Raw genomic sequence first — 9,765 nt, 5'->3', positions numbered from 1 at the left:
GATTCTTCCCATTTTAGCCAAAATAGAATTGATCAAGAGAGGAAATGATTAGATTCTGAGAATTTAATTAGTTTCTCCATGTAATTTTGGTCATTCTGAACTTTTCGTTATTTTAGAACTACTATCAAGGAGTGAATTTTTTAACGAAATGTATAAAAACTCCATTGCTTGCTTTCCTCTCACATAATAAACGATTTTTCGTAACTTATTTGCTCTCTGATCACTCCCACCAATATTAACCAATATAAATGTAAATTGAGTTTTACTCTCCCATGGTACTTTATAGTTTTTCTCATGAATAAAGTAAATTGAGTTATCTAATATAAACTGTAATAGTTTTAATTGAAAATATGAAATACATTGGATTATACATAATTATTATGAAACAATTTGGCGCATCGCATATCAGAGTTTTAATGTAAGTTATATATTAAATTCTGACGATTTTGAATATTAATTACTACTAACTAATAATATCAAGATATTTAAAAATGAGACCTTATTATCTTACAGCGTATTTTATTTTTTACCAGAACTCTCAGATTACAAATAAAAAATAAAAAATATTATTAAAAAAAATGTACATCCGTACAAAATGAATGCCACCTGCGCAACGCAGCAGATGATAAGAAGTTGTCAAAAATGTATTTTTTTTTCGTAAATTTTTAGGACTTGATGGGCTTTGACAAAAAATCTTATATTTGAAGCCGTAAATTTTTTTCACCCTTATAACATTTTAAATAAGTTGCTAACTTTAAAGTTTTTTGGTTATGTTGCTGGATCTTACGTGGAACCCATGTTTTTGTCTTTGAACTTTTAAAAATGAAAAAAAAAATTATCCTATAAATTGTAATATTTTTATTTTTTATTTATAAATACGTTCGTATAATAGTGTGCACGCGCATTTTTGACGCTCTTTTTCCTTGCTCTTTTTGCTCGAAAGTTGCCACCTGTCGGACGAAAGAGGTACTTTGTGAGCAGTGTTGCCACTGCAACGCTGCCATCCGTCGAGGGTCGGAGGTACCACCTGGGCCATTACATAATGCGGCGGCTGTCAAGTCTGCATTGGTAAACTGGCTCGGCAGTCTGGCCAGATCTCCGGCGCAGCAGGCAGCGGCTGTGCGGGTCACGTGACCGAATATTAAACCGGGCAAGCGCCATTTTCCGTCAACTGTGCTGGGTCCGCGCACAAAAGAAGCCCCCATCTGTGGATCCGTGTTCCGTTTGGCGCAGCAAAAGGGCCCGAGCCGAGCCCAGTGTCAGCAGTCGCGGCCCACGATCGGCATCGGCGGCCCCCAGGGCGGCCCCACGGCTCCTAGACCGAGGCACCCTGGCTCCGTACCCTTCAAGGTCAGTGTCGACGGCCCCGTCGTGCCCTGCCGTTGCCCCGGGGTCTGATTCGAATCGGCCCCGGGGCTTCTTCGGGCCCCGAAATAAACTCATTGATTTCAGGGGAGACGCACAATCGTACAGCCGAACAGGAAGTTGTGCATTTTGAGGCCTCAAAGGGGTGGGTTGAGGGCGAGGGTGGCGGACCCTTCAAAAGAGTTGCCTCTCGGTAGGTCGAATCCACGACTTTTTTCCAGGTCTCGGGGCTTGAATTTGGATTTTTTTTTTTAATTTCTGAGGGCGAAGGGTGCATATTTGGTGAGGGGGTGGGCTTGGGGGTTGAGAAGCAGCTGTCAAATTTTTGACAGTTCCACCTCTGGGCGCTAATGAACGCTTACATGGGGGTGGGAGAGGAAATTTAGGGGGTAGAATTCGTTTGTAATTTCAAATTTTGATTATTCTCTTTCATTTTTGGCAAAAATCTGAGAACTTTTTCAAGTTTCTGAAGTTTTGAATTAGTTGAAAACTGAATACCCATTTTTTTATAATTAATTATATGTATTTAAAAAAATACAATTGACAATTATTAATGTAATGAAATTTTTGAAACAAGATTGAAAAAGGGTTGATTTATTGTTGGAAGACTATTTAGTTTAATGTTTAAGCTTTCAGTTGTTAGTTTCAATCCAAACTTTATTCAGGAAAGTCTTTAATCTATCCAATTATGAATTAATCAAAACAATGGTATTCATTAACAAAACTTACAATTAGGGTTAGAATTATTTCAACATTTTTCGCTATTTACAAAATTCATGAATAACATTCGGTTATCAAAGTAATCTTATCTGAAACTAAAACGATTACTGAAAGTTAAAAATATAACATTTTTTACTGTGGACAATTTTCATTTTTCATAAATTAAGAATAAAATATTAATCTGTTTAATTTTGCTCTAGGGAAAGAAAATTAATTATGCAGGAATTCATGTCAGGTCAGCAAAAAAAGAAAAGGTTAATAACACTGACGAACATAAATAAATGTTTTTTTTTTAATTAGAAAAAATTGAGAGTATAATGTAATGAAATTGACTCTAAATTAAAAAAAAATATTTATTTTAAGTGAAAAAAATATGCTTGTTGTATTCTCCATTAATTAAATGAATCAATTTTAAAAGTAAATTGAACTTGAAGAAAAAAGAATAAAATTAAACATTCGAATATGTTTTAAATTTGGCCAACGTTGCCGTCCGAATTGTGAAGCTCCCCCTAGTATGTGCGACACAGTAGCAATTGTAAAGGGCACAGCACTGGTGTGCAAGTACAATGGGTTGGCCAATAATAAACGGGTGGTGTCCGGCGTTTGTGCTGACACCAGCAGACGCTGCACCAGCTTTCCCCTGTGCATTGTAGAGAGAGTGACATAATATCAAAATAATAATAATTGTGCAGCGCACTCGCAGCATTTTAATTGAAAATATGCAAATGACGGATCGATTTATTGTTAATTTGTAATTGCACTCGAGTAGGCAAATAAATAAATTCACACATACACAGAAAGTCATACACGTGTCGTTGCATTTTGTTTGTCTTGCACTGAGTCAGCCGCAGAAATTATTGCTGCTAATTGCTCGCGTGATTTATTGTGCGCCTTATCTTTCCAACGCGCTTTTCAAATATTTCGCACCTTTCGCTGAGCAAATCAATTTTGCGTAATTTCACCGTGACATTTGTTAATTTTTTGTTCAATTTGCTTCATACTTCAGCTCGAGGCCTAGCTTAATGTTTGCGTTTTAAATTTAATTCTTGAAGGATACTAAATTTTCAATTTTAAAATTTTCATACTCTTAAATTACATGTTATTACAAAATTAAGCACCAGAGAAAGAAAAAATTAAATTGATTTTAAAAAACTTTTGCTTGAAAAATTGCTATTTTTGTTCAAGTTTTATGCTCTTACTTGATATAAAAGAAAAATCAGTGTAAAAAATTCGAATTGTAAAAAAAATCGATTTTTTTTATACATTAATTTCTTACTCAATTTAAACGCAATATAATTTTTTCAGTCAAAACGTGGCTTTTAAATTGACACAGTTTTGAGCTCTTCGGAATTGTTTCTTTGTGCAAATTTTTATCTTTAGAAATTCCGGAACGGTCATTCTCGGCGTGACTGACCTTTGGTGTTGACAAATTGCTAGAATAACACGGCCGTGGTGCAACACGTGAAAATAGGAGATGAAGATGTTTTGGATCGGCAGGGCCGCGCAACACACATATTCGTATTATGTGTTTTGAATGTTGGGCATATTGGCCAACTTTATACGGCGACAAAAACGAGCAACACCTCTCACTGCTGGTGATAATTGCTCCAACTTGCACAACTGCCAATATGTTGTCACTGCCCGAAATTCTCTGAAACACAAAGTAAAGAAATAATTTCACATTCGTTTTGTTAAATATTTAGTACGTACAATTTATGTTTTAAACTTTCACGTCACACCTGTGAATTTAAACCTGGTACTTGAAGGACTCCTTTACACCTTTTAAATGGTATTTTATTTCAAAATCAATTTGATTTCCTCAAAATAAATAACTAAAATTCAAATATTGTTTTTCCTTTAAGTAAAATATGGAATTTTTTTTTTTTTAAACTGCTACAAAGATAAATAATTTTGATGATTTTCAGTAAAATATAAAATTTGGTTTTTTATTATTTTTAGCAGTTAAAGATTTAGTGAGAAGCAATCTTTGAAGAACAATTAAAATATAATAAGACTAATTGAATGTTAATTAAATTCAATGATGTTTAAATATATTCAGGAATGCAAGAATATGAATTTTGTATCATAATTATGTTAATTTTGCTAACATTTCATTGACCGGCGATTTTTTTTAATGTCGCAATCAGCTGATTATCATATTTGGCCATTTTCGCGGTATTGTTTTCATTTGTGAGGGCGAAAAAAGGCAGAATTGATCGGTGACCGCGACTCTGTGGGTATTGTGTCAGTTCGGCTGCTGAATTAAAAATGACACGGTTCGCGCGTTTCGCGGCCACACACGCCAGCCAACATTAGTATTTTCGTCGTTAGTCTGCCGCCGTTTTACTTTTGCTTTCAAGGACGGAGAAATTGCACGCACGTATAATTCGCACTGGGAGTTGCTGCATAGGCGTAGGAGTAATTTGGATTGGCAAAGAATGGCAGCAAGATGAACTGCTAATTATTTATTTCCACCAGTGTTTCCTGGAACATTTGCTATATATTTAATTATTTGTCAAAATGGGTTAAAAAATTACCAAGATTAATGCAAAAATTTCCTTCACAATTATAAGTTGAAGGGGAATGAATTAATTTTTAAAATTTTTGTTAAAAAGTAGTTTTAACTAAGTCAAAAATATAGATCATTCAGCTGTTTTCATTCACAATCAGATAATATTTACTTCCATATTTTTACAATATTTTGTCTGAAATGAGTAAAGATATTATTAAATTTAATGCTAATTTTCAAAAGATTCATTGATTTGAAACAATGGTAATGAGAAATACTAAAATTAAATACAATTTCAAAATTAAGGTTCTTTTTTCTTCAAAATATGAATTTGAAATTGTGATTTTAATCTTCTTTACATTTCATTGATATTTATTTGAAGTATTAAAAAAATAAAACATTGACTAATTTGCCTTTTTGAAAATTACTTCCAATTAATTTAATTGCTCAGTTTTCCTCGAAAATCGCTTTAGATGATCCTGTTAAATTAATCAAACTGTTATTTAAAGACACGAAATTGAGCAATACAATTTTATTTTCCGCTCTCTGACGCAAACGACATTCCGCGTAATGAAATATCGCAATGATTGGCCAATTTTGATTACTGAGGGCACAAGATATCGTTTGGTACACCCCTCGCCCTCTCCCTATCAATCTGCGCACGCACGCCACAGCGTTTTTATTAATTAATATTTTCGCTCTAATCTTTGAAAGTTGGGCAACAGACTGACGCGCGCCAATCGGGCCGACCCGCGGGTCAAGGGCCGAAATCAGCCGACGAACAGAGCGATAAGCCAAATTCGCAGGCTTTTTCATTTTCCAGTCGAGCAAACGCGGAGCAGCCGAGTGAATGACAATTTGTTTTTCTGAGAGTGCGTGCGACAAGGCTAGGTGAGGAAAGCACCCAGAGAAAAAACCTTCTTGGTCGCCACCTCCAGTCCGAGTGCAGCTCTCACCTCGGCCGAACCATCTTCTCTTTTCGTATTCACGGTTTTGGACCAAAAGGAAGGAAATTATTTTCACACACCAGCCATGGTAATGAAATTCAATTTCAATTTACTTAAAATTTCTTTTCATTACCATTTAAACTTTTAATTAAACTAAAATCAACCTACTGTATTGACAATATTTATTAAATTTTTTACTAAAATTAAATAGAAGAATTTATTAATTTATTTATTTTATATAATTTTTGCTCAATATTATAATTATCATTTTCAGTTTTTGAATAAATAATAAAATTAAGTATTTGATTTACATTTTACCATTAATTTTTATTCTGATTGTTACAATCATTTAATAAATTTTATACACAGATTGAATACAAAAAATGAATCTTCTCGAATAAATCTTGAATACTTAAACCTTCCTTACTTCCTCCTGTAAATATTAGCTTCGAACCCTTTTGTTTACCCAATCGAAATGACGATATCAAACATTTAAAGACTCTTACTTATTCTCCGTACACGCGCTTTCGCCTTTCATTGTTCCAAAGCATATTGTTCAATCAAGAGTGACCTTTTCCTTCATTCGAGACGTTTTGTCACTAGTGCGTCAATTGAATCTCTTTTTTTTTATCCATCGCCCTCTGCTGTTCCAAGTCTTGCGAGTCACGTGATTTTTCGTCAGCCTGGCAAACTAATTTTTTAATTAAATTCCTCTCGCAATTAGAATTTCATGGGTTCAAACGCAGCACGCAAATCGCTCGTGCTCTTCCGAGGCGCCGCCGTGTATTCTTTTTGACATTTGCGCAATTTTTCCGCGTAAGAGTCGCTCAAGGTTGTACCCACAATTGCGATAAAAGCAAAAAAAAAAAAAAAAAAAAAAAAAAAAAACACAATCCGCCCAAATCAAACAGCAGCGAAAAGTTGTATAAGAAGCTCCACACAAATGCAGAATCATCTTTACGAGTTGCGCAAGACAAGTCGTGTAATTTAAAATCCGACTCATTTTTCATTGGAACTGACATTTTTTCACCAAAAATTAACTGATGACTCATTAGTTAATTAATTTTCATTTAATCGTATGAAGCCTTCATTTCATTGCAAGTTATTATCAGACTTATTAAATAAGTTCAAATTACTTTTGTAAAATTTTTTTATTGATTAATTAAAATATAGTTTGTAAAAATGGTTTCATTAAATTCATAGTTATTTATTATTTTTATTAAAAAGCACCAGCTTGGTCTAGGATCGTTCTTGACAAGAAAGAAAATAAAAATTAAATTATAGAAGATTATTTGAAAAAAAAACGATTGTCACAAAGGATTTTTTTTTAATTAAAAAGAAATAAAAATTTTAGAGAATATGTTCGTTTCCAAAAAAATTGATATTTCAAATCATTATAAATTTTATTAATTTAGGGCTCTCAAAATGATAATTATAAATAATTAAATATTTTAGTCCATTTTCTGTCAGTTTGGAAATGAGAAATGATTTTGTTAAAATTTGTCTATTGAACTACGTTTGTTGATTAGTTTTGTTTTTCCACTTCCAATTTCTCACTTTTATTTTGTTTGTTAATATCCGATGTGCAACTCTTTGGGCTCTTTAATACGATTCGCTATCAGTGGGGAGTTTAAAATTCATCTCGCATCTCTATGCACGAAATCCGCACGGCCATTCGGTCATAGAGCCTCCTCTTCCTGTTGGTCACCGACGCCGCCGCAGCAAAAACTCTGACCCACGCCGCTCAATATACTTTGTACGTAAATCACGCTTATGTACAGCGTGGTGAGTACATAACTGATTGAAATTGGCGTCGCGTCCAAGGGAAGAGAGGAGGAAGTGCTTTTTAAATATAAGGCTTGAGGTGCTGGCGCTGCTTTTTCTCCCATTGTGCATTGCGGCACTCGTCGCCAGCACACATGTAAAGGGACGTATGTAAATATGCAAGAGGGTTTCGTATACGCACATTGTATTGTGTGAATCATGCGAATGTATGCTCTTTGCCAACCTATTTACTAATAAAGAGCGCGGCTCCGGTTTCCAACGTGCACAGCCCTTTGTGCTCTTTGCCTTGCCTACATCCGAGCGACTGCCACGAATTATTATCTACCAACCAGCAGTGACTTTTGCAAATTACATACGTCCAGTTTAGTAGCGTTTCGCATTTGAATCAAATCAGAAATAATAAAAAAATAGAAAAAAGTACAATAATCGACAAAGTTCAGTTACTTTAAAACATTATAATATTTCCCGATATTTCACACACAAAAATATGTTGGAAAATTTAGATTTAAAATTTGAGTAAATTTTAAGGCAGAAAATAAGATATTTATACTTTTTTGTTTTGTTAAAAGCTTCATATACGTCAATTGCAGTCAATTGTAAATTGACAAAAAAAAATTGAAACCAATTCAATAATTTTTAATAATAATATTGTTACAGGTTTGATTTTTTGCAATCATGACTTGAAGAAGTTGATGGTCTTGAAATAATAATTGTTTTTAATTAAATTTTCAAAATGTTTTCGTCTCATAATGATTGATAAAAATTGTACACAAAATATACTATTAAAAATAGAATGACGTCACAATGATATTTTTGATTTCCAAACAATTATCAAATTGTCTAAAAACATTTTATTTGCAACATAAAGAGCTTATCGTTTTCTTTTTATTACTTCTGTAAGCGCACAATTGATACAAGTATTGCGTAATCAATTAATGTCTATTCATTTCCTACTTTTATTGCACGCAAACAGCTGCTTCTTCTTTTTTTATCTCAAGACCGGCAATATTTTTTCTTGGCCGTGATGATAGCGGCAATTCTGAAATTTGTCCATTGTGTAAGTTGTTTCCTAACGTCGTCTCGGAAAATGGATATAAATCGACACTTGGCTTTATCTCTGGTGCAAATTTAGCATAATTTGCATAACACATACGAGCCAATATTGAAACGATACAAAGCACGTGTCGGTTCGCATGATGTGCTCCTTGACTTGCAAGTCGTCTAACGAGAGCATATGACTCACTCACTAATTGTTAAATCAATCGCTAATTAAGCTGCTCGCCGGGTGTAAATCACGCTCTTGATTGTTTATTTGACGGCCCCGTCGTGATTGCATCTAGATCGCTAGTGCCGTTGGTCATTCAAAATAATGGATAAGGTGCTTTATTTTACGTTATTCCGTAGCAATTAACTGATAATGACATTTATTGAAAGATTTTAAAGTAATTAATTTTTTTAATGTTAATTATTCATATTTATGCAAAATTTCCAAGAGAAAAATATTAAAAGGCAGGTATAGAAAATCTTGAATCAAATAATGTGTTGATTTTTAAAATTGAGTGAATATTAATTGTGGTTAAGCGGTAAAAATAATCCAAATAGTTATATAAATTTTTGAATTAAATTAAAAGAGAGAAAAGTTGGGAATCAAAAAGGAAAGAAGCGCATAATTTTTGTAATTAATTAGCAGTATTTTGGTTTTTTAATAAAATTGCATAATTGTTTATCTCACTCAAATGACCTAATTTTCAAAAGTTAATAGATGTATCAAATAAAAATTCACGATATCTATTATTGAACAGTCAATATTATCAATAAACACCTTATAAAGTTTGTATTAATATCAGTAAATAATAAAACAGGTTGGACGAAACAAAGAGCTATATTTGTCCCGCAACACAAACGCTTATCGAACACGAAAGCAAACTAGGCTTGACCACACTTAACGCTGGAAAAATTCCCTTGGCGCATATATTTGATGTATTTTCACTCTCGGATGACGGCGGTGAAAATAATTTTCATTTTGACCGCGAGAATATGAAATAATCGGCATTAATAGGTGGGTCGGACTTAAAATCTAGATCAAGTTCACTCTCTGTTGTGCTATATTACGTATATACGTGGGCATTACGTCTGTAATCTGCCGTGGCCGCTTTTTGTGAGAGAGCGTGCGAGACCAAGTCTGCGCTGCCGCTCGAGAGCTGCTTGGGAATAACGATTTTTGCCTCTTCAGCCAACTGGACGAGATCCATTTGAAAAATTTAGCACATTTGCAGAAGTTGGCCTCGCGATTGCCTCCTTACAGTGTATCCAGTAGAACTTATTTTAGATCTCACCGACGCTTTGGGATCTCGGAGCGAATCAAATATTCATGAAATGTGGTTATTTATGTTTAACGTGGTGTTCAAATGTTACAAATTCGAGGCGAGTCAAGAAAAG

At 33.9% G+C, this 9,765-nt stretch overlaps 1 protein-coding gene across 2 annotated transcripts in view; it reads left to right on the top strand.

Moving 5' to 3' along the window:
* Nucleotides 1-1,078: 1,078 nt before the first annotated feature.
* Nucleotides 1,079-9,765, top strand: part of LOC132197494 (protein gustavus) — a 36,111-nt gene continuing 27,424 nt past the window's right edge. Inside the window, exon 1 of one of the 2 annotated variants that reach the window (XM_059620819.1) lies at nucleotides 1,079-1,350. The gene's annotated coding sequence lies outside the window, so the exon portion shown is untranslated. Of the gene's footprint in view, nucleotides 1,351-5,516; nucleotides 5,630-9,765 lie in introns of those variants that run through there. The other variant, XM_059620820.1, reaches the window with a different exon arrangement.

This window comes from Neocloeon triangulifer, unplaced genomic scaffold (assembly GCF_031216515.1).
Source record: "Neocloeon triangulifer isolate White Clay Creek 2 clone unplaced genomic scaffold, ASM3121651v1 ptg000012l, whole genome shotgun sequence".
In the NCBI taxonomy this organism is placed as follows: domain Eukaryota; kingdom Metazoa; phylum Arthropoda; class Insecta; order Ephemeroptera; family Baetidae; genus Neocloeon; species Neocloeon triangulifer.
Note: the sequence above shows the minus strand (reverse complement) of the source record. Positions and strands in the feature narration are given on the sequence as shown.